This window comes from Schistocerca nitens, chromosome 1 (assembly GCF_023898315.1).
Source record: "Schistocerca nitens isolate TAMUIC-IGC-003100 chromosome 1, iqSchNite1.1, whole genome shotgun sequence".
Classification (NCBI taxonomy): Eukaryota; Metazoa; Arthropoda; class Insecta; order Orthoptera; family Acrididae; genus Schistocerca; species Schistocerca nitens.
This window is the reverse complement of record NC_064614.1, coordinates 95,609,351-95,635,731: the sequence shown is the minus strand read 5'-3', so window position 1 is coordinate 95,635,731 and position 26,381 is coordinate 95,609,351.

The following is a 26,381-nucleotide window of genomic DNA, read 5'->3' as shown; positions in this document are numbered from 1 at the left end:
GAACGCAAACTTTAATTTGTGTAACATGGAACGAAAAAATGATTTCTTCTGTGATGGAGGATGATTGGAACTCGCAGCAATAATGACATCTGTTGTTGTCGGCTTATCAAACACCTCGTATTCTGAACACTGGCCGTTCCTACTTATCCATAAATCCAAAAAGTTAAGAGAACTCAACTTAAAACTCCATAGTGAAAATTAAATTATGGTATGAAGTGTTACAATTTTTTTGTAGCCTGAGCGCCTCGTCCTTCCTCTCGTTAAAAACAACAAAATATCGTCAACATAACGTTTGTACAGAATAATTTCATTGACCAACTCAGCGAGAACAGTCACATTTAAACAGTCGTTCTTGTCAAAATCGATACGTAATCGGAACGTGACTATCCCTAACATCTTCATAAAGATTGAGACCGTTGCTACGATGTTTTTTAATTATTTTTGATTCCTCCAGCTGATATTTTCTTTGTTTGATGTATAATTGTATAGTTTCACCCTTAGGCCATTTTCAAGTATGTAAAGCGGAAGCATTACACATTGAATACATTAGTATCTCTTCAGAATATAACACAAGAACAAGTCATATCCCAACATAAACTACGAGGATTAAAACTTACTTTTTAGAAGAATCGGTGATCGTGCATTAATGCCATATACGTCTTCGCTGTTCTGTTGTAATTATGACCGCGCGTAATTTTCATAAAATAAGCAGAAAATATTTTTTCGTTACTATGCGAACACGTTACTTTCGAGCAGTTGCTGCAAAGCCTGTACATACAAAGTCGTTTTTTAATGTACGTATACTAGGAAGATTGCAACTTATTTTACAGAGAATTAGTTGACTTGGCATTATGCAATATAGGTCCTTGCTCTAATGGATATTTAGTTATAGTTCATTGTTGTTGTACATAGGACTGCATGTAATTTCGATGAAATAAGTTTTAAATATTTGTTATATTATTACGGGAGACGACAGTTTTGAACAATTGTTACGAAGATCTCGTTTATAAAGTCTATGTATTCACATATATAGACGGTGGATAAGGCATGCTACTTTTGATGTAGATGTAAAGTATCAACACATTCAGTTATAAAGCTAGATTGTAGAATTTACATTTAGGACATACACATGGTTGTAGCGGTGCTTTCACAGCGTTGTGATGACGCAGTAATGAAAAACATGAAACTCGAATAAACGTCAATGGCCTACTATAACACTATATGATCTTTCACACTGCGCTTCCATTTGTTAACGACTATAGCGATGACTAAGCGTTCTATAGTTCTATAATGCTTCGTAGTAGAAACGGTCAAAAGTTATCTACAGATTTCCCATTACGCAGGACTTTTCGTTTATTTAAACACATAGGCATATCGGTCATGAAGCGAAAGCTGAATTCAGTTTTAACGGAACTCCGAACAATAATTGCTGTATCTGCATATTTAAAAGAGAAAATTGCAACCGCGGAGACTACGTCTGCACCTGAGGAGTTATGTGTTGAAATAGAAGGGTCGTTACCTTAAGTCTCCCAAATGCTCGAATATTGTAATATATCTGCATAACCGGGTTCGTCTCTTTCTAACATCTGAAATGGGAAAATACTGCTGCGAAGTTTAAAAGCAAAGAATAACAGAAGAAGCATTTTATGAATTCAGCTTCTTTGCTTTGCGCTGCGGAAAAAGACCTTAAAAAGAATTGGCGGAACAGTGAACTCAACCATGCGTTCTAGCAGAAAGAATAACTCTCTGCCGCAACAAACGCAAAGGAAAACAAAGAATGGAGTGCTGTACTAGAGAGAGACCTCTTCACATCGGGCTGTTCGGCCCGCCCTCAGATCAGACTCAACCCAGCCGATCACGTGAAATAAATGTTTCTTACACCTTACCGGCTATAATAATAAATTCTCAGGTGTTAAAAAATAATAATAATAATAACTTACTATGGGAAGAAAAGTCACGTAAGTAATTCTTATAGGCATCATTTTCAACCGTTTCGGTAAACAATGAAAAAATATTAACAAAACGCGGGAATTTGATCAAAGATATTTGGAGCAACCTGATTGTTTCCTGCCACTTTAGTTACCTTGGTACAACAAAGATCGTTGAACAAATAATGCCCCACTATTTTTTTCTCACTACATATTTATTCTTAGAATCTATAGTTTGTCAATAATATAATTCGAATTTCCTTTTACATGTACTATAGTTCTACATAGCATTCTTCATGTTCTATAGCATTATACCAGCGTTGTGTAAGAGCATGCAATCCTTCGTGGTAAAGGTTTTCACTGCATGAATTAGGCTTTCATTGAAATCCCTAAAGATAGGATGGGGTAAGACAAGGAAAGCATGTAAGGGGGAACCCAGAATAGAATGGTTATTTATTTAACCACCACATAGTAGCATGAATTAATACATGCAATAATCACAAATAATTATGAGTGACAGAATAAGACTAATTAGTTCCACACAACAATAATCGGCTTTAACAAATGATCTTACCTCAACAAGTCACAAACCACAGTGCGAGAATAAATATAAAACAGTAAAAATTTAATAAAAAGACCTACGTCCCTTATAAAACATATTTATTCTTAGAATCTATAGTTTGTCAATAATATAATTCGAATTTCCTTTTACATGTACTATAGTTCTACATAGCATTCTTCATGTTCTATAGCCTTATACCAGCGTTGTGTAAGAGCATGCAGTCCTTCGTGGTAAAGGTTTTCACTGCATGAATTAGGCTTTCATTGAAATCCCTAAAGATAGGATGGGGTAAGACAAGGAAAGCATGTAAGGGGGAACCCAGAATAGAATGGTTATTTATTTAACCACCACATAGTAGCATGAATTAATACATGCAATAATCACAAATAATTATGAGCGACAGAATAAGACTAATTAGTTCCACACAACAATAATCGGCTTTAACAAATGATCTTACCTCAACAAGTCACAAACCACAGTGCGAGAATAAATATAAAACAGTAAAAATTTAATAAAAAATACCTACGTTCCCTATAAGAAAAACGGAACTGCTCACAGGGAAACATCAAAGATATCTTTAAGACAATATAAGAAAAGGTCTCTTAAGTCCTTCAAAGGATTTTCGAAAACTATTTTTTTTATTAAACAGGCCCTTAGCACAAAAGAGGGAAAGCGCAAATCAGCATAAAAACCACTGAAAATTTTACGAAGTACCAAAACAGCAAAATAGATTAAGGTTGTCCACATGTGAGGCAAGTAAAGTACCAATTTAGGCTGAAATTAGTAATTATGGTTACATTATTTGGAAATATTCACGTACCGTAATAATCAAGACAGTACCTTGTGCTTAAGCAAGTTCAGAAACAACTTAGCTACGCGAAATTCATAACATGGGCGATACAAACATATTCCAAATGAAGATATATGACTAATTAAAATTTTAAATAAGGTTCCATAGATCAGAACATTAAGTAATATGGCCACTAAGTTAAAATTTACTGCCGGCCGTGGTGGCCGAGCGGTTCTAGGCGCTACAGTCTGGAACCGCGAGACCGCTACGATCGCAGGTTCGAATCCTGCCTCGGGCATGGATGTGTGTGATGTCCTCAGGTTAGTTAGGTTTAAGTAGTTCTAAGTTCTAGGGGACTGATTACCTTAGAAGTTAAAAGTTAAGTCCCACTGTGCTCAGAGCCATTTGAACCATTTTTTTAAAATTTACTAGCAGGCAGTGCGAAACACCGCGCTTAGGTGATCGGGAACGCGCCTCAAAGGCAGCCAATAAACACCGAGGCGCTGCGTAATAGCAACAAGCCCGCTCGCTGAAAAACCGGCCACGGAGCTCAAAAGACTAAGTAAGACTTACGTAAAATATAGGCCAAAGAAACAAGTTAAGCAAATCTCAATGGGAACCTTCTGGAGAAATGGTCAGCATAAGATCTCTTAACATGCCACCAAATTTCAAAAAATTATCTTTAACGAAATTTACAAGATACCAAGAATGTGAACTAGTGGCGAAGTAATGTCTCTCAAGTCATTTAGCTGAATAAACTTTGATAAAAGAAAACTTAATAAAAGCCCAGAAAATAAAATTAACCTTGTGTGAACCAAACACTATGTAAGGAAAATGACAAACTTGCCTCTATGGGGCGGTAATTAATAATTACATCTTACAAACAATTCTTCATTCCGTGATATTTATACATGGAAATCTACAACACACTTTCAAAAATGGCTCAAATGGCTCTGAGCACTATGGGACTTCATCTGACGTCATCAGTCCCCTAGAACTTGTTGTTGTTGTTGTGGTCTTCAGTCCTGAGACTGGTTTCATGCAGCTCTCCATGCTACTCTATCCTGTGCAAGCTTCTTCATCTCCCAGTACCTACTGCAACCTACATCCTTCTGAATCTGCTTAGTGTATTCATCCCTTGGTCTCCCTCTACGATTTTTACCCTGCATGCTGCCCTCCAATGCTAAATTTGTGATCCCTTGATGCCTCAAAACATGTCCTACCAACCGATCCCTTCTTCTAGTCAAGTTGTGCCACAAACGTCTCTTCTCCCCAATCCTATTCAATACATCCTCATTAGTTACGTGATCTACCCACTTATCTTCAGCATTCTTCTGTAGCACCACATTTCGAAAGCTTCTATTCTCTTCTTGTCCAAACTGGTTATCGTCCATGTTTCACTTCCATACATGGCTACACTCCATACAAATACTTTCAGAAACGACTTCCTGACACTTAAATCTATACTCGATGTTAACAAATTTCTCTTCTTCAGAAACGATTTCCTTGCAATTGCCAGTCTACATTTTATATCCTCTCTACTTCGACCATCATCAGTTATTTTGCTCCCCAAATAGCAAAACTCCTTTACTACTTTAAGTGTCTCATTTCCTAATCTAATCCCCTCAGCATCACCCGATTTAATTTGTCTACATTCCATTATCCTCGTTTTGCTTTTGTTGATGTTCATCTTATATCCTCCTTTCAAGACACTGTCCATTCCGTTCAACTGCTCTTCCAAGTCCTTTGCTGTCTCTGATAGAATTACAATGTCATCAGCGAACCTCAAAGTTTTTACTTCTTCTCCATGAATTTTTATACCTACTCCGAATTTTTCTTTTGTTTCCTTTACTGCTTGCTCAGTATACAGATTGAATAACATCGGGGAGAGGTTACAACCCTGTCTCACTCCTTTTCCAACCACTGCTTCCCTTTCATTCCCCTCGACTCTTATAACTGCCATCTGGTTTCTGTACAAATTGTAAATAGCCTTTCGCTCCCTGTATTTTACCCCTGCCACCTTCAGAATTTGAAAGAGAGTATTCCAGTTAACGTTGTCAAAAGCTTTCTCTAAGTCTACAAATGCTAGAAACGTAGGTTTGCCTTTTCTTAATCTTTCTTCTAAGATAAGTCGTTAGGTTAGTATTGCCTCACGTGTTCCAACATTTCTACGGAATCCAAACTGATCTTCCCCGAGGTCCGCTTCTACCAGTTTTTCCATTCGTCTGTAAAGAATTCGCGTTAGTATTTTGCAGCTGTGACTTATTATACTGATAGTTCGGTAATTTTCACATCTGTCAACACCTGCTTTCTTTGGGATTGGAATTATTATATTCTTCTTGAAGTCTGTGGGTATTTCGCCTGTCTCATACATCTTGCTCACCAGATGGTAGAGTTTTGTCATGACTGGCTCTCCCAAGGCCATCAGTAGTTCTAATGGAATGTTGTCTACTCCCGGGGCCTTGTTTCGACTCAGGTCTTTCAGTGCTCTGTCAAACTCTTCACGCAGTATCTTATCTCCCATTTCATCTTCATCTACATCCTCTTCCATTTCCATAATACTGTCCTCAAGTATATCGCCCTTGTATAAACCCTCTATATACTCCTTCCACCTTTCTGCCTTCCCTTCTTTGCTTAGAACTGGGTTGCCATATGAGCTCTTGATAATCATACAAGTGGTTCTCTTCTCTCCAAAGGTCTCTTTAATTTTCCTGTAGGCAGTATCAATCTTACCCCTAGTGAGACAAGCCTCTACATCCTTACATTTGTCCTCTAGCCATCCCTGCTTAGCCATTTTGCACTTTCTGTCGATCTCATTTTTGAGACGTTTGTATTCCCTTTTGCCTGCTTCATTCACTGCATTTTTATATTTTCTCCTTTCATCAATTAAATTCAATATTTCTTCTGTTACCCAAGGATTTCTATTAGCCCTCGTCTTTTTACCTACTTGATCCTCTGCTGCCTTCACTACTTCATCCCTCAGAGCTACCCATTCTTCTTCTACTGTATTTCTTTCCCCCATTCCTGTCAATTGGTACCTTATGCTCTCCCTGAAACTCTCTACAACCTCTGGTTCTTTCAGTTTATCCAGGTCCCATCTCCTTAAATTCCCACCTTTTTGCAGTTTCTTCAGTTTCAATCTGCAGTTCATAACCAATAGATTGTGGTCAGAATCCACATCTGCCCCTGGAAATGTCTTACAATTTAAAACCTGGTTCCTAAATCTCTGTCTTACCATTATATAATCTATCTGATACCTATTAGTATCTCCAGGATTCTTCCAGGTAGAACTTAGAACTACTTAAACCTAAGTAACCTAAGGACATCACACACATCGATGCCCGAGACAGGATTCGAACCTGCGCCCGTAACGGTCGCACGGTTCCAGACTGAACCACTCGGCCACACCGGCCGGCAACACACTTTCAACATATTCACTAAATGCAGGAAATTTCTGTCAAAGCAAACCAAACCAAACTTAAAATAGAAGATTACGTACAAAACCCTTAAAAACGCTTAAAATCAGCATTTAACTTGCAAAATTTTTGACGTGACTTATTGCCAAAACATTTTCACAGAACACGGCAGCACAAGAAAGCCGATATCAATGGGATATTTAAGATTAAGCTTAAATACTGAATTTAGTCTTTCACATTGCTTACAGCCAATACAAATTCATTACAGTGAAGCTCCCCGTAATTCCGTAATACACAGAAAACCGCAATACAGGCACAATTACGTATACAGCCAAATATTTGGCTGATCAGAAATATATAAAAAAATGAATGAAAAGCGACTTACCTCAGATGATTGCGCTCGAACAAATATTTCAGTAAGCCACGAAACGTAGGCAATAGAAGTGAGCGTATCTTAGTGTGAGAAATACTGACCATAAATGCACGATGGGAGAGGTGTTTGATAATCCTGGTAATATCCAGTGTGGCTCCCAGCACCCAGTCCTACAGAGGATGGAATAACAAAGTCGGAAAAAATCAGGGGGCGTGGACAGAAGGACGCCATACTCAGCTCAGTGTCGTAACTCCTGCTTCAGTGGTTCACCAAGTCTCGACATAGACAGAGCTAACGGCCGACTGGCCGACTGTGTCCGGAAATCTGCCCGTGATGCCCTCCAGTCCTTTAGGACAGGCTCTGCCAGAGATAATCAGGACAAGCTACAATCGATTCGCTTTGCCAATAGTAGCGCAGGTGAATATTGCCTGAAATCAAGCCACTCGTTATCGATTGCGAGCGCCCCCCCCCCCCCACCCCCACTGTTCATTCATCATCTTCGAAGTGTGTTGCACGTAGAGAATACTTAAACGACCCAAGCAGATTTCAGTCCGAGGGGCTTACTCTGTGCTATACGGAGGATGAGGCATTGATGTCCAATCTGATTTGGAGATACATTCCTGGGTTCTGTGATTAGCGCACGTACGTGCATTGTCGTGCTGGTGTAAGGATTTTTTTAAAATTTTTTGTTATACCAAATACGCCAGAAAGAGTTTTTTAGTTTGGAGGTTCTTGCATATGCTTCTGGCTTAGTGGTTAACCCCTTTGCCAACAGTACCAAAAGAATGACATCATGAATTTACCAAAGGAATGTTATCACGACACTTCGATTCCCAGCTGGGTCGCAGATTTTCCCCGCTAGAGAACAGAGTGTTGTGTTGTCTTCATCATCATTTCTTCCTTATCAACACGGAAGTCGCCGAAGTGGCGCCAACTAAAAGACTTGCACCAGGTGACCGGTCTACCTGATGGGAGGCCCTAACCACTCGCACATTTTTTACGAAGGACACTTGCCTTAAACAAGGATTGTTAATTTCCATAAGGGCTAGGGAAAAGTCTGTCGTTTTTGCCTGTACTGCCTATGATTAAATGTCAAGAATAATGTGAATTGATAATATAAATACGTCTAATTATTTTTACGCTATTTCTTAAACCTTTTCTGTGGAAAAATAGTGGCCGCTTCAGATTTTGCTTCTGAAGATATGTATTCATGTGCTTTCTCCATATCATTTGCTACACAATGTAAATATGTGTTTTAGATGGGTATTGTGAAGAATTAGTATTTAATTGAGGGGCGACTAGACCCTTCAACAAGAACAACAAACTACAGGATTAGCGTTGCAGCAACTTAATAAATAGCCTCTAGTCCCCAAATGTTACATCAATGCACGTTCCCAATTGGCCATGATTGATTGGCCTTCAATAACTGCCTACACAGCGTTACTGATTTACGTAATTTATTAATAATAGTTCACTGAAAAACAAGTCTTAAAACACTTCATAGAAAGGCCGGTTAGATAACTGTTCCGTTGATTAATCGTGTAATAAAGTCTCAACCAATATTAGTAGCAAACATCACTTCCAAATAAAAACTTAAGAAATCGTAATGGTAGGAAGGTACCTTACAAGCTTCAAAATTCACTTTCATTTAACACGCAGATATAAAAACATATCCAAAACTCACAGTTAGCATACTTGTCAAACTCCAGTATTTATAACACGCTGGACTACAGCGCAGAACTGACAGTTTCAAATCTGTCCAGTCAGTAATCCTGATAACAGAAAATTATGCTCACAAATAAGAAATATAATAACTTCATGACAACGTCCATCCGGCATTGGCCACACTTTTACACAATCGTAAATTCCGTTGAAAAGTGACGGTTACTGCTCATTCTCCACACAGTTAAGTGAACTAACACCGCAGAGGTCACTGAAGGTTAATACGCGTACCGTATTCCACTGCTTTCTTCTCCAATATCATGACATCCTTATTGTGAGCCAACATGCTACAGCAAAGCGTGTTCAGGTTGAGCCCACGCTGTCTTGTTTATCTGCCGTGGCAAAACACCCACAAACGACATCGGCCACAGCTCGCCGGAAGTTGCGTCCACACAATTGCAGAGCCCACGGCTTATTGTTCCACACCAGCGCTGAATTCCCAAGCGTCTCGGTTAACAAAAAAAAGTTCAAATGGCACGAAGAGAGAGAGAGAGAGAAAGAGAGGTGGTTCAAATGGCTCTGAGCACTATGGGACTTACCATCTGAGGTCATCAGTCCCCTATAACTTAGAAATAATTAAACCTAACTAACCTTAGGACATCACACACATCCATGCCCGAGGCAGGATTCGAACCTGCGACCGTAGCGGTCGCTCGGCTCCAGACTGTAGCGCCTAGAACCGCACTGCCACTCCGGCCGGCGTCTCGGTTTCACCATCAGTTCATTACCACATAGATCTAAAATTATTAATGCACAATTTGGACCATTCGGACCCCAACAGTGTGCCGTTCCGTCCTTCTCGCTCGGCACTCTCCAACCCTCCTCTCCTCGTCGCCAGAGGGCCACTCGCCGCCAACTCGGCGCTCCAGTATCTTTGGCGAGGCCAATATCGAATTTATCACTCGCGGCCGAAACACAAGCGTGCCGAAAATCGGCACAGTATGTAAAACATAGATTCTGGGGGGCCAAATAAAAAAAAGTCACCCCATCCCACCGCGCCACGCCAATGTCCATGGATGCTGTGAGGAGCGGCTTGTCCGTTATTTGCATCTAATGTTGTTGTTGTTGTTGTTGTTACTTATGTTGTTTGTTGTTACGTGTGTGTGTGTGTGTGTGTGTGTTCCAGACGGGCGCCGCGCCGCTGGCGTCGACGTGCCGGCCTCAGTGCGCACCTCGCCTGACATGTGACGATCACACTCACGTTCACAGGTCAGTAGACTGCTTTAGTATCACCACGAGGGCTCATTCTCAAATCATGCTGCATAAACTGTTTTTATAAACTTCAACTGCGTCAACCGCTGTACGCTACCGGAGTTCCCAGTGATCATGAATAGAATCTCTCTGAAGAAGTGTTTATATTTTATGTTTGCAAAGTGTGCTACAGTACAGATACGTGCAAAGATATGTTTAAATGTGACACGTGTGACAGAAATATGTGAAGTCTGCACGAGCTGTCAGCCGAGTAGAGTCGTCGTCTCGTAGCAACGTTTCGATGGAATGCGTCTCCTTCATCTTCAGGCGAAGTTCGCCTCAAGATGATGGAGACGCATCCATCGAAAAGTTGCTACGAGACGACGACGCTACTCGGCTGACAACCCTTGAAGACTTCATATATGAAATTCGCCGAGAAAGCCTGCACTCACATATAACGTGTGACAGAAATCTATACTATGTGCATGTAGTACGTATATAACGACACCCTGTAACACTTATATCGATTAGGAGTACCTTTATTTAAGTAACTGTGTACCTGCAATTTATCAAGTGTGCAGTCTGTGTTGTCTGAACTCCTTGATGTATGGCAAGAAAATTAGAGTTTTGTGATGTATATATGAAAAAAAGCAAAAGACGATGTTGAAATTTTAAATTATTGTAATATGAATATGTTTATGAAAGAAGTGTGTTTGTTACAAGCTGGTTCATACTTAGGGCGCTCGTATTTGTAACAAGAAAACGCTGCAGAGAAGTCCCTTCGCAACGAGAGTGGCATGGCGCGATGTAAAAGGTGGGTTTGGCGGTCGAACTGAGCGGCTCCTTTGAGTGAACGGCATTTAGTGTGTGGCTGGCCTTAGCACGGTACACCTCGATGGTGCTAAGAGAGGCAATTGGAAGCTGAATTCGAAGAGATTTGTCTCGGATGTGGATCTGGCTATTGTTTAGTATTCACGGAATAATGGAGTGGCTCTAATATGTAAAAAATCCGACGCCCAAGAAGAGATTTTATAGAGAATTTGCACATCAAGAGTCTTGAGTACAGCTAGCCGTCATTTCGCCTGCCACTAAACTTCACCACTGCTTCACAGACTTCATATACTCAGTTACGTAATGTATATTAGCATGGACCAGTTAATTTTTGTGTTGTTTCAATAATAATCACGTAAAACGTCAATTCGTGTTCGAAACCATAATGATAATCCTAATCATGAACCTATGTAGGGTCCTCACCTAAGTGCTGCTAAAACAGAGTATCCTGAATTAAATGATCCATTCTTACATTCATGTGTTTAAACGGATTTTTTGTCAAAAGTAAAAGGAGTAGCAAAAGCTAAACTAAGAGTAAAGTGAAATTGTTAAGGTAGGAAGATTAAGTTCAAAAATTTAAAGATTAATCAATGGAAAAGTGAAAACCTTAATTATTTAAAAACTAAAACCATGAAAGTGAATTGGATAGGCTTTTGCTAAAGCATCCTCAGTTTATCATAAAATATAATTTTGTGGGATTACAGTGCAAGATTGTGTAAATATTGCTGCAAGAATAACTGCTTCACAGGTGATTAAAGTTGATGAACGTATAAATCTTTAATGAACCGATTTGCGGTAGTACTATTAAACTGAAGTTATGCACATTTTCAAAGATAGCGCACTTTTGGTACCCATCATGAATGGTTCCCTTTTGAAGTTGAAACGTCCCCTTAGAAAAATTATGGATTACTGTGCTGGTAGACTTCTACGTTATTTGATTTTCAAATAGCTGAGGAGAACAGAAAGTACTCAGATATTTCTCTCTTTACTTATTCTCATCGACACTATACTGACACACAGTATTTTTAGCGCAACGCAATCTGACTTTCAAAAATCCCTACAAAAGAATGGTCCTGATTAACAGTAACCTATACCTTTCATGGATCACTTACCTCACAAAAATCTTCGTTACTCGAACTACTGCAATACAGCGAGCGCCAATACTGCCAGCTAAATAAAAGATTCTAACTACTGAATGCACTAACTACTGATAGGAATAGTTAGCAAATGAAAGATTTTGATAGAGAACAAACAATGTATTTACCTTAATAGTGTTCAAAAATCATAATATATATCTCAGTTCATGACATCCCGTCTCACAAATTTACTCTTTCTGATGGACACACGTGCAGATCATCCGCTCTCAAAACTCCGCCATCTCTCTCCCCACATCCAACACTGCTGGCGGCTCACTTCCAACTGCGTAGCGCTACGCGATGTTCACATCCAACTGCCCAACACTACAATAGCGAATATTCCAACAATACCAACCAGCCACAGACTGCACACAGCACAGCCAGTGATTTTCATACAGAGCGCTACGTGGCGTTACCAACGTAAAAACCTAAACAGCCTACATACAAAGTTAATTAAGACCAGTGTTGCATTCTACACCTTGCAAAGTAAATTAAGTGAATGATTATCTTTTAGAGATAGTTTTTACTTTTGCAATAATCAAAGAACTTTGGGTAGTGAAATATACCAGTTTATGGGCTCCCATCATATTGTCCTCCTATTAAGAGAAAAGTGAACTATTACTGTTACTAAGTAAAATTACAATATGCAGAGGAGCTTAAATAGTGTATTTAAGATATTATTTATCTTTATTTGTGTTATTCATGTCAGTTAAAATAGAAGCACCTCATGTCCAAAATTAGTTCTGCAGTTCATGCAGTAATGTTTCAGTATTTTGCTATTGATTGTGGCCGTCATTAGTATGAGTTCTGTGCAGTTTCGCTTCCCATAATTTACTGGTGTGTATGTCATTGGTAACTGCTGCTACACGCAGTATAGCGAGCACTGTGTCATTTTGTATCCTGCTTGCTATTCAAAGGGAAATCTTAACACAAGTATCTTCAATAATTAATATCCAATTTTCTCAAATATATATTTCCAAATTAATGTGCCTAATTCGGCTGACGACCGTTCATTTTTTTTCCATTCACTTATAATTTTACCACTTCTGTTAACTCCCAAGGTTAAGGCCTGTTTGGTTTTACTGTCAACTTCACAAAATTCGAAATTATAGTCCGATACCCCTTTCCATTAGGGTCTGACTTTGAAATCCTCTCAGATGGCAACATTAGCGTGTTTCGTAGCACGTTAGTGTTATACGTGACTTTTCCCGTGACAGAACTAAAGGTTCAGTTATTAGGGAATAATGTTATAGCCCCTGTATGCATGAAAGGGACCAAAAGTGAATGTAAAAATACACAACCATACAGTTTAAAATAGAAATAGATTTAAATGAGATGTCAATAATCACAAAAGATCTATCAATATATGATAATTAGATAATTTCCTTTGTACTAATAACCATTGAAGATTCCTGTCACGAATAGGCGAAAATGGTTGCGACACACTAAAATATTCGTTCGCAAACCACCAAATTTTTTTATCTGTACGTTAAAGGATAATTGAAGTAGCAACTGAGACAGAATGTTTTCAAATATCAACAATATTGTTATCAATGTAACATTATTTTTTAAATCTGTTCATGAAATTATAAAATTTGTTAATTCTCTTTATGAAGAAATAGGTCCCAAGAAAGTATTTTGCGAACAGGGGAGGCGTGGGGAAGTGGGTAGGCAGGACGCAGATGGGAGGAAAAATGGTGGTGGACGCTTAGCTTCGCCATCTGTAGCGGGGCCAAGCGAAATCAGACTTTAAACGTTAAACGAAGCGAAAATAATCTTAAGGAGAGCAACACGACAACTGTTCATGCAATTCTAAAGTGAACTTTTCCCCAACTATCATACCGAAAATCCAATAAGGGTAATAAGCGAATTGAAATGTTTTACCCAGTCGCTCACTGAATATACTGGCATCGAAACTAAACACACAGAGAGGGCCTAATTACTGAATTTGGTCCTTAAATATTATTTCATTGCGGGAAATCGTAATGCGGTTCGCTCCTTCAGTCATGACGCAAACGCTGCAGTTGTATTGTCGCAAAAATTGAGATAAATGGTCACGGAATACAAATTCAATTAAAACTGCACAAGAATGAAAAGGCATCGGGACCGGACGAGATTCTTGTAGGAGTTCACTGAGATTTTGCCAAAGACGTTGCTCCCCTATAGCCGTAGTTTTTCAGCCGCTGGAGCAACGAAAGATGGAAAAAACGCAATCACTTTCGTTTTCGGCAAGGGTGGTCGATAGATGCATATAGTGGTGCGTCTATACCATTGTTCACGTTCGTTTCTAGAATGTACGAGTTGCGATATAGCATCCGATTTTTGGAAAAACATCATCCACACAGTTCCTAAGATTGCAAGAGACGACAAGTGCGAGAATCATCACACCATCAGCATAACAGCCAATCCATCCAAGGTGCTGGCAAAAGTAATATACAGAAGAACGGCAAAGAAAACTGAGGCTTTGTTAGATGACGATAAGTCTCACTTTAGGAAAGATAAAGGCACCAGGGTGGCAGTTCCGACTTTATGGTTGATAATGGAAGCAAGACTGAAGAAAAATAAGACACGCTCATATGATTTGTGGCCCTGTAAAAAGCGTTCGACAACTTGAAATGGTGCAAGCTGTCCGAAATCCTCAGAAAATTAAGGCTAAGCTATAAGAAAAGGCAAGTAGTATACAATATGCACAAGAACCAAGAGGGAACGATAAGAGTGGAAGATAAAGTACGAACTGCACGGACAAAAAAAAAAGCATTCACGGAAATAAAAGAAAGATTCAAGAGTGAGTTTCCAATTCAAGATGAAAGGATATCAATAATAAGATTCGCTGACGACATTGCTATCCTCAATGAAAGTAAAGAAGAATAACAGGATCTGCTGAATGGAATGGTCTGATGAGTACAGAATATGGATTAGAGTAAATCGAAGAAAGACGAAAGTAATGAAAAGTAACAGAAATGAGAGCAGCGAGAAACTTAACATCAGGATTGGTGATCGCGAAATGGATGAAGTTAAGGAATTCTCCTGCCTATGCAGCAAAAAATCTATGACGGATGAGGCAAGGAGGACATCAAAAGCAGACTAGCACTGGCAAAAATGGTATTCCTGATCAAGATCATTCTACTAGGATCAAACATAGGTCTTCATTTGAGGAAAAAATTTCTGAACATTCACGTTTGTAGCACAGCATTGTTTGGTAGTGAAACACGTACTGGGAGAAAACCGGAACGTAAGAGAATCGAAGCATTTGAGATGTGATGGTACAGATCAATGGAGCGGTTCTAGGAGCTACAGTCTGGAACCGCGTGGCCGCTACGGTCGCAGGTTCGAATCCTGCCTCAGGCATGGATGTGTGTGATGTCCTTAGGTTAGTTAGGTTTAAGTAGTTCTAAGTTCTACGGCACTGATGACCTCAGCAATTAAGTCCCATAGTGCTCAGAGCCATTTGAATCATTTGAACAGATCAATGTTGACAATTAGGAGATTGATACGGTAAGGAATGAGGTCCTCCACGAAAATGGCGAGGAGAGGAATACATGTAAAACACTGACTCCCCCGGTAGAGAAGCAATTAAGACATCCAAGAATGACTTCCACGGTACTCTATGGGGCCGGAGGGGGTAAAAACTAAAAACTGTAGAGGACGTTAGAGACTGGGATACATCCAGCAAATAATTGCAGCTGCTACTATGATACAAAAAGGATGTAAAAGGATGGCACACAAGATGACCAGACAGACAGAGATAGAGAGATAGGTTCGCCTCCATGTTCACTCGCTCGTCGCGGCTGACTGCCATGTTCAGGACTTCCTTCCAGACAGAACTCAACACGTCCTTAAAGGAACAAATTCCATAAATACGAGGGTAACGTCAAGAGTATCCCAAACAGCTGTAATAGTGCGCATACTGATTACAGTACATACTAAGGATCCTCCGTGACACTATTCACCGGTGATACACCGTCTTATATGCGATATGATCACACGAGAATATTCTCATCCAGAAGGGATGTGAGATGTAGCCTTCGTACGTTACACGGTGAGTTCCTGAACGTAACACTTCCCGCCAAAAAGAAATGCCAGGTGCAAAATACACAGTGGATTGAGCGCTGATGCTGCTCTCACTGCATCAGCGCCCATTTCTCCTATCACAACTAGAGACAATTTGCTTACCATTTGTTGCGTGAAGATGACTCGTTTTTGCCACTTTCGGCTTTTTGTCCACCGACCGCTGGCTCTAAAACGCATGCAATAAACATTGCATAACGGAATGGCAGGTTATTACAGTGAGAATTGCGAAATATTGGGATGAAACATGATTTTCTTTCTATTCATAACACCGCAGAATCAGGAAAACGATGTCTAGAACCAGTTTAACCTTAATATAAGCAACAAAGTTCCCGGTTAATAATCATTTCTCGATCACCGTAAAAAGTTACAGAAAATTTTAAAAATTACGAGTTCGCATAGGTACGTTTTCCGAGGCAACTTTTAACAAATACACTCCTGGAAATGGAAAAAAGAAGACATTGACACCGGTGTGTCAGACCCACCATACTTGCTCCGGACACTGCGAGAGGGCTGTACAAGCAATGATCACACGCACGGCACAGCGGACACACCAGGACCCGCGGTGTTGGCCGTCGAATGGCGCTAGCTGCGCAGCATTTGTGCACCGCCGCCGTCAGTGTCAGCCAGTTTGCCGTGGCATACGGAGCTCCATCGCAGTCTTTAACACTGGTAGCATGCCGCGACAGCGTGGACGTGAACCGTATGTGCAGTTGACGGACTTTGAGCGAGGGCGTATAGTGGGCATGCGGGAGGCCGGGTGGACGTACCGCCGAATTGCTCAACACGTGGGGCGTGAGGTCTCCACAGTACATCGATGTTGTCGCCAGTGGTCGGCGGAAGGTGCACGTGCCCGTCGACCTGGGACCGGACCGCAGCGACGCACGGATGCACGCCAAGACCGTAGGATCCTACGCAGTGCCGTAGGGGACCGCACCGCCACTTCCCAGCAAATTAGGGACACTGTTGCTCCTGGGGTATCGGCGAGGACCATTCGCAACCGTCTCCATGAAGCTGGGCTACGGTCCCGCACACCGTTAGGCCGTCTTCCGCTCACGCCCCAACATCGTGCAGCCCGCCTCCAGTGGTGTCGCGACAGGCGTGAATGGAGGGACGAATGGAGACGTGTCGTCTTCAGCGATGAGAGTCGCTTCTGCCTTGGTGCCAATGATGGTCGTATGCGTGTTTGGCGCCGTGCAGGTGAGCGCCACAATCAGGACTGCATACGACCGAGGCACACAGGGCCAACACCCGGCATCATGGTGTGGGGAGCGATCTTCTACACTGGCCGTACACCACTGGTGATCGTCGAGGGGACACTGAATAGTGCACGGTACATCCAAACCGTCATCGAACCCATCGTTCTACCATTCCTAGACCGGCAAGGGAACTTGCTGTTCCAACAGGACAATGCACGTCCGCATGTATCCCGTGCCACCCAACGTGCTCTAGAAGGTGTAAGTCAACTACCCTGGCCAGCAAGATCTCCGGATCTGTCCCCCATTGAGCATGTTTGGGACTGGATGAAGCGTCGTCTCACGCGGTCTGCACGTCCAGCACGAACGCTGGTCCAACTGAGGCGCCAGGTGGAAATGGCATGGCAAGCCGTTCCACAGGACTACATCCAGCATCTCTACGATCGTCTCCATGGGAGAATAGCAGCCTGCATTGCTGCGAAAGGTGGATATACACTGTACTAGTGCCGACATTGTGCATGCTCTGTTGCCTGTGTCTATATGCCTGTGGTTCTGTCAGTGTGATCATGTGATGTATCTGACCCCAGGAATGTGTCAATAAAGTTTCCCCTTCCTGGAACAATGAATTCACGGTGTTCTTATTTCAATTTCCAGGAGTGTAGTTCCTTTTTCACTCGATATCACACTTCACACAAGGACTAACGTAACGTATTGTCTCGTCGGAAACCGGTCGTAGACTCCTTGTGAGCTATCTTTACTGTTTGGAGCCTGTCCGCTCTGGGCGCGCTGGTAATTGGTTAATTCTGTCCACCAATGACATCAACATTAACTGAAAGTTGAAGATTTTTTTATATGAATTTAGAGACCTTGAAATTATTGTTAAAATGTTGTCAAATCAAATAACATCAGCAGCACTGTTGGAGACATTTATGAATGTTTAAACAGTAAACCTTGGGGCGAAACCTCGTAGACAAATCACCGCTGTATCTATTGCTTACAACCTGCTCCATCATTCTCACGCTCTGAGACCGCCTGTCGCTTAGTGGTTCAAATGGCTCTGAGCATTATGGGATGTAACTGCTGAGGTCATCAGTCCCCTAGAACTTAGAACTACTTAAACCTAACTAACCGAAGGACATCACAAACATCCGTGCCCGAGGCAGGATTCGAACCTGCGACCGTAGCGCCTAGAACCGCTCGGCCACTCCGGCCGGCTGTCGCTTAGTGGTATGGTACGTCTTATGATAATAAATTCTTGCTAGCGTAGAGAGACTGAATCTTTCTATACTGCACAGTAAAGCATAATAACAAAAAACAAGAAAATGCCACAAAGGCACAAACGCAAGTAGACTACCAAAATGCAGGAAGTTCTGCAGAGAATCGGCGATTGATGCTGAGACCAAGATTTGCGTCTGAACGTAAACAAATATAATTATTACAAATAAACAGGCAGTGAAATTCGCTGCTCTTCGATAATACTACATCTACCTATATACTCCACAAATCACTGTAGTGTGCGTCATTTCCACTCGCAAGTAGCGGGGGGCAAAAACCACTATCTATTTGCCTCCGTATGAGCCATAATTTCTCATAATCCTATCCACGTGATCCTTGCGCACAATGTACGTTGGCAGCAGTAGAATCGTTCAGAAGTCAGCTTCAAACGACAGTTCTAAACGTAGCAGACCGCTTCTGAATTGCCTCGATGTCGTCCTTCAATACGATCTGTTACGGATCCCAAACACTCGAGTAGTACTCAAGAATAGGTCGGACCAACGTCCTATATGCGGTCTCCCTTACAAGTGAACTACTCCTTCCTAAAATTCTCCCATTAAACCGAAGTCGCCCATTCGGCTTCCCTACAACAGTTTTAAAATGCTCGTTCCATTTCACATCGCTTTGCAACGTCATGTCCAGATATTTAAACGACTTGACTGCTTCAGGCAGAGCGCTAGTGATAGTGGAATCTGTACATTACAGGTTTGATCTTCCTACTCATCTGCATTAACTTAAATTTTTCCACATTTGAAGCCAGCTGCCTTTCGTCACGCCAACTGGAAATTTTGTCTAAATCGTCTCGTAACTCAACTTCTACACCTTACCGTACACCACGGCATCATCAGCAAACAATCACAGACTGCTGCCCACACGTCCGTCAAATCATGTACAGAGAACAACAGTGGTCCTATCGCACTTCCCTGGAGCACTCCTGACGATACCCTTTGTAGTGTCGGCAGACTTGCCAACACTACGCACACTAATTGAAAGAGGCGGCCAAGATGAACGCGCTAACTCACGAAGGATGGAGTGAGGTATCGTTCTTGATGAGACATCTGGAGATTGTGGCGATACAAGTGAGACTCTTTAGATACATGCAATGTTACAAATGGCGCCTTGCTAGGTCGTAGCCATGGACTTAGCTGAAGGCTATTCTAACTGTCTCTCGGCAAATGAGAGAAAGGCTTCGTCAGTGTAGTCGCTAGCAAAGTCGTCGTACAACTGGGGCGAGTGCTAGTACGTCTCTCTAGACCTGCCTTGTGGTGGCGCTCGGTCTGCGATCCTGACAGTGGCGACACGCGGGTCCGACATGTACTAATGGACCGCGGCCGATTTAAGCTACCACCTAGCAAGTGTGGTGTCTGGCGGTGACACCACTCCCTTGTCTCTGACGAAACACTCGCCGTCGAGGACAACATACTGGCCTCTATTACTTAAGAGGGTTGGGGTTGGGTTGATTTGGGGGAGGAGATCAAACTGCGAGGTCATCGGTCTCGTCAGATGAGGGAAGGAAGTCGGCAGTGCCCTTTCAAAGGAACCATCCCGGCCTTTGCCTGCAGCCATTTAGGGAAATCACGGAAAACCTAAATCAGGATGGCCGGACACGGGATTGAACCGTCGTCCTCCTGAATGGGAGTCCAGTGTGATAACCACTGCGCCACCTCATTCGGTATATTACTTAAGAAATGTTCGAGCCAGTCACATATCTGAGAACTTACTCCATATGCTCGTACTTTCGCTAACAGTCTGCATTGGGGTACCGTGTCAAATGCTTTCCAGAAACCTAGAAATATGGAATATGCCTCATGCCCTTCATCCATAGTTCGCAATAAATCATGTAAGAAAGGGTGAACTGAGTTTCACAGAAGCGATCTCTTCCAAAACCATGCTGATTCGTCACAAGAAAGTTTAATATATTGGAACTGAGAATATGTTCAAGGTTTCTGTAGCAAACTGAAGTTAATTATATTGGTCTGTAATTTTACGGGTCTGATCTTTTACCTTTCTTATGTACTGGAGTCACCTGCACTTTCATCCAGTCACTTGGGACTTTGTGTTTGGCGAGAGACCAATGCCCTAGCGTACTCTTTGTAAAACGGAATTTGGATTCCATATGCATCTGATGATTTTTTTCTTACAAATATTTCAATTGTTTCTCTACGCCAGGGATGCTTATTCCTATGTCGCTCATACAGGAGTCTGCCCGAAGGTCAAATGACGGTATCTGTGCACGATACTCCTGTGTGAACTATTTCTTAACTGTTAAATTTAAAACTTCGCCTTTTGTTTCGCTGTCTTCCACCGGCGCATCAGTCTGGTCAATAAGGGTCTGAATGGAAGCTTTAGACCCGATTAGAGATTTTAAACAGAAATTTCTCAGGTTATCTGCCAGGTCTTTTGCTATTAGCTACAAATCACTAGAATCAGTAACTATCTAAAATATCTGCCAGTAGCCATCTGAGCATGAACGACCACTTAAAAGTATAAATGTAAGGAAAGCTGTCTTACATTCACTAGGAGAAACTTAAGGTAATCTAATTCATCCATGAGATAAGTGGCACACATTGCACTTGTTTAACCATTTGTGCTGGGACAGCTGCCAAGATTCGTGTACCAGGTATATCAAAGGTACCTCAAGTAGTTCTATATCTTTAAGTGGATGCTGTCTTCTGTTTTGGAAGTACAGGATCTGCCACTAATCGTCAACTCGACTGTGAATGGTGTTTCAATGGTAGGTCTAGGTGCCCTGTAGAGAGGGACAGGAACCAGGGAGAAGTCATTGTGTAACACCCATTAACGCCCATTACCGTAACCATGAAGTGTTGCCTTCCACTGAATCTTAAACGGAGCCAGTAAGATGAACTGCACCTCTTCAGAAACATTCTGTATCACATGTCAATGGAAGGTGCACCCAAATTGTGGTCTATTAATCGTCGGCAGTTCAAACATGGAGTAAAGTTAACCCTTAGGGAAAATGCTGCAAAAGATGGGACGCAACAAAATGTGCACTAAGTGTACATGGCTGTAGACCTGATTCAACATATTGAAGACTAAATCTTGAACGTGGCTGCGAAACAGCAATTGTGTAAATCTGAAGAGGTAGAAAAATCAGCCAAACAGTTGCAAAACAAAGATTTATTAGCCCTTGACAGGTTTCGATATTTTTAAAAATGTCTTCTTCAGAAGTAGTGGGCCTTTTTACATCACATCGGCTTCAGCTAATCTAATGTACCATCATGTGATATAACAAGCCCCACTCCTTCTGAAGAAGAAATTTTTAAAAATATCGAAACCTAGGTCAAGGGCTAATAAACCTTTGTTCCGCAACTGGTTGGCTGATTTTTCGACCTCTTCATATTGGAGACTCTATTCTGGCAGCCAGTGAGGCAACAGGTACAGCTAACCCGCGGGAAAAATGTAGTAATACCTGAAGATCCACCACCACACACAGTAAGGAGTGCTACGTATTATTGATACAGATACAGGCAATAGAGTAATGGACATTCGGGACGACCATGCCCACTTGCGGTCCTTGGTGCCGCCCCCCCCCCCCCCCCACTCCATTCATCCCCGAGGAACCACTAGAAATTGATCAGGGTCACCCAGAGGAACCCTCACAAGTCTTATGCAATTGTGCTAGTTGTATTCAAGGTCATGAAGTAACTCTATAGTCGTCAAGTGACATAAAATTGGCGGGAAACCCTTCTCAGCCAATGGTGGCACAATGAAATGGTGGGAAACCCCTTCCCCCTGCACCAATGAGGATCAAGCATCACCTCCAGCCCCTCCGCATCTTTTTCATCTATAACTGGGACGCTTGGATGGGTGAGGTTCCTTCAGGAGCTGGGCAGTATAGGGAGAGGAACATGATGTGTCTACTCGTTAATAACAAATTACTTTAAGTCACAGCTATTCTTCCATAAGATTTCAAGAAAACACCTTCAGTGTCTAAATTTCCAGTTTTATTTTATTTATGCTGAAAATTTAGACGCCAGGAGGTCTTTTGATATGACATTTACATTCAACAGTCGAAGTCCAGCAACAATCTTCTATAAAGATGGACTTACAGAGACTCGCACATGATGCTCAGACCTCGAATGAGGGGGGGGGTCCCGCGCTGCTGGAGTCGTAATCTAAGAAAGGGAGGGGAGGAGAGAGCTCAGTTCCAATTGGTTAATGGGTTTCCCGCGACTTTATTGCTCTCCAATTGACTGAGATACATGGGGAGGGAGTTCCCCGACAATTTTGTATCGCTTTTCCACTATAGAGTTACGTCATGACCTTAATATAACTTGAATAATTGTCTAAGACTTTGGGAGTTCCCCTTGATGACCTCGATCAATTTCTAGTGGTTCTCTGGGTAACAGGATTGGGGAGCACGAATGGTTCAAATAGCTCTGAGCACTATGGGACTTAACTGCTGTGGTCATCAGTCCCTTAGAACTTAGGACTACTTAAACCTAACTAACCTAAGGACATCACACACATCCATGCCCGAGGCAGGATTCGAACCTGCGACCGCAGCGGTCGCGCGGTTCCAGACTGTAGCGCCTAGAACCGCTCGGCCACTCCAGCCGGCGGGGAGCACGAAGCACATACTTATCAGTGTAACGTGATATTCAAGGTAGAGGTCGTCCCGTGAGCCCAATGTTATCCCACTGGTGTAGATGTAGGAGAATAGGGTCACATAGGTATTGAACTGCTCCGCTTCACTGTCCATATTGCTATTTTAATTGGTGGTGTGTCATCCAAGCAGAATTATCCGTGAGGAATATCTTAATGTGAGATAAGTGTGGGCATGTGAGAGACAGTAACGTCTCTTTGTCAACAGTACTCTACCACAATGGAGAGCTTGTTTGTGGCGGATGCTTGCGAGAAGGAACTGCTGAGCTACGCGTCGGAACATTGTTTCCTGAAAGTCCCTACCCGCATATGTTTCGTGTGTGAGAGAAAAGGCCCTTCACCAAGTCCTTTTCTCTCAACTACTCAACCAGCAGCATCTGCTGGTAGTAAGCATAAAGGATGTAATTTTCTCTTGTCGCTGGAGATGTAGATAGTAATCGCACCAAGGACAGATATCTCTTGTGTGGCTGCAGGCACCCTCAGACGGACAAAGGGTGACACAAAATTTCCATTGTCGTCCAGCGGCGGGCGGAAATTACAGCCGGTACCACCTCGTCTGCATACCTGGGGGGACTGTCGGCCCACCTTTAATACAGTCCGCCTGTGTTTGCTTTGGAGCGGTTAACGAGGTGGAAGACGCATTCGGTGTGCGCGCGTGCGTGAGGAGGCGTGTTTGTGCGTACGCCGCCGCAGCGGGCGCTCAAAGCCGGGTAACAGCGTTTGTGGCCTCTTCCTGCGAGGACGGCTTCGACCGTCCACAGACACAGCACGTATTGCTGCAAGCGTCGTCAGAACAGTTGTGGGGTAGGCTGTCCGCCGGACGACCACAGCTGTCGCTGCAACAACGACTCTATTGTTATCGCGTTAATTACGTCGTTTGTCATTTCGTAGGCTGTCGTGCTTGTTGTTAATACTGGTCAAAGAATGGAAGATACTGAGCGAAGTACTTGGTTTAGAAGGGACGGAAGGCATCTACTGATGGGCCTGCGTGTCGTAGGAACAGTATTGTGATTAAAATTCGTGGTGAAACGATATCAGTGATTCGCTGACGACAGACACTGATGCATTGTTAGGATCTGGAAATGCGGGCAGGGGTTGAGGGGGTGCGGCGGCGCGGTTCTTTCCGTCCCTTTATGACGTACCTGCACCTACCTGTGAACATTGTCTCAGCATATCATCAGTAGGGAAGCCGAGCGAAACCTACTCTACTTCGACGTGAACCTGGCTGCAATTAAAGTCACTAATCTACATTTCGGAAGAAAGTTTTCACACGAAATGAAAGGTTGGAAATTTTGTCCTTAATTAATAAATTCTGAAACTTAGGTGAACAAGTATTACTGCCAAGCCCGTGCTAGTCTTAACACAGTCCCTCACTATCAGTTTCACTCACGTTAGCAAGTTTATGGTGTTGCATTTCCCGAAAACGTAATAGCTACAAAAATACGTATTGTTTTTGGTTGAGAATTCTCGCCAAAAATTAAGTCTGTCGGTACCTAATGCAGTCACAGTTTTTAGCCACCGACCTGCTCAATACGGCACGCGGAATATATGTCTTTTCTCGTCACAAAATTCACTTACAAATTGCGAAATTGCTACACACTCATCGGAAAAATTATGCCGTCACTTTACCACACGTTTGATGTATGAAACACTGCTAAATCCGGCAACTTATCATTTCCATCGGAACTACTGCTACACACGTCCGAACTGTTTCATGGATAGGCTCCGACTCCTCTCTAGAATACTCCAAGTCTTCTCTACCAGCAGAGAAAGGCGCGCAAAGAATATTGCTTTACCATTGGTCAGTTTACTCAACAGCCAATAGCAAAACAACATTCTCCTGCGTCAGTCCGCGCTTTTCGTCAATAACCAGTCGCAAAATAGTAAACCTAACGACTTCACTTTACACCGACGTAATTATCTAATATGCTGAAGTTTTGTTTATGCATAAAGTTATTTACTATTGTCATTTATACCTGAATTAACTTTCCCTTTACCATAAACTTACTTTACAAATCTATTCTACAAAAATCCCCTTTGTCTACATCCATACTGCTTCGAAATGTTCCCACACTAAATCCCACTACATAACTCGTTAAACAATTATCTTCATATTAACCTTGAAACCACACTCACGCATCATTCATACTGCTAAAACACATTTATAACATTTTACCTACACAAAGACATAATAACACTTCATGAAAATACTAGAACAGTTTATGAAAAACATTCTATTACTTTAGTGCACTCTAGTGGGCACAATCGAAACTAAATCAGTCCCCTACCCAATATTGTCCTCTATCGGCTGATACATAAACTACGTGCGCGTCCAGTCTTGCGTCACCATCTGTCACTATCCAGCTCTGAGACACATCTCCCACTTAACCGCCTCCAAGGCAGGATCGGTATACGGCGCTACGCCTCAGGCCTCAGGGTGGGGGGGGGGGGGGGAGGGGGGTTACAATATATTCGATTCTCTGAGACACCATTCCTCCTCCTCATAAAATCTAACATGTTGTCACGAATAAAGCGTTACAACACTTCAAGGGAGAAGAGTGGTTGCTGTCGAATTTAGAGGAAGTTTAAATCTTTTGCGCTCTAAGAGACGAATGCGTCAGCGTTAAATGAGAAGACAGAAGCATCCAAGGAACGTTTCTGGGCCCACTTTAGCGATGTCCTCCTTGAGAATCAGCTAACAACTTATTTTACTTAGCAGGGTTAGGTTTCAAGTATTGTACAGTAGACATTAGCATCGTTTGGGGCTGTGTTATGTGCGCTAGATGGTGGTACTATATTTGGTTGGTGAAGGCAGCTGCCTTCAGTTCCGCTGAGCCTTGTGATAGCATTATACGTCAACATGAGCTGTTGAGGAGGACTTTTATATCTGGCAATGCGTCTTTGCCGCTGGCTTTTTACTTTCGATGGTGTCTAGCGGCAGAGAAACGTTAAGGAGTATTATTCTGCAGGACAGTATAGATTTTTACATGGTTGGCAGTGTGTGTATTGTTTCAACTTATTGATTTATTTCCTTGTTTTTTAGCACTTGATAGTGGCATAATATAGTCCCAAAAGATGTTGTGGTAAATGTATCACACATTTGAAAACCGGTGCGTAACGTTCTCAGTACTTGTGTACAACATTTTTGTAAATTTAAAGCTTGTTACAAAAAGTTAATAAGTAAGCTAGAATGTTGACTATTTTTATGTTTTTTGTTGATGAGAATGTAATTAAAAATACATTTTAGGGTTTTTTAAGCAACTCAGT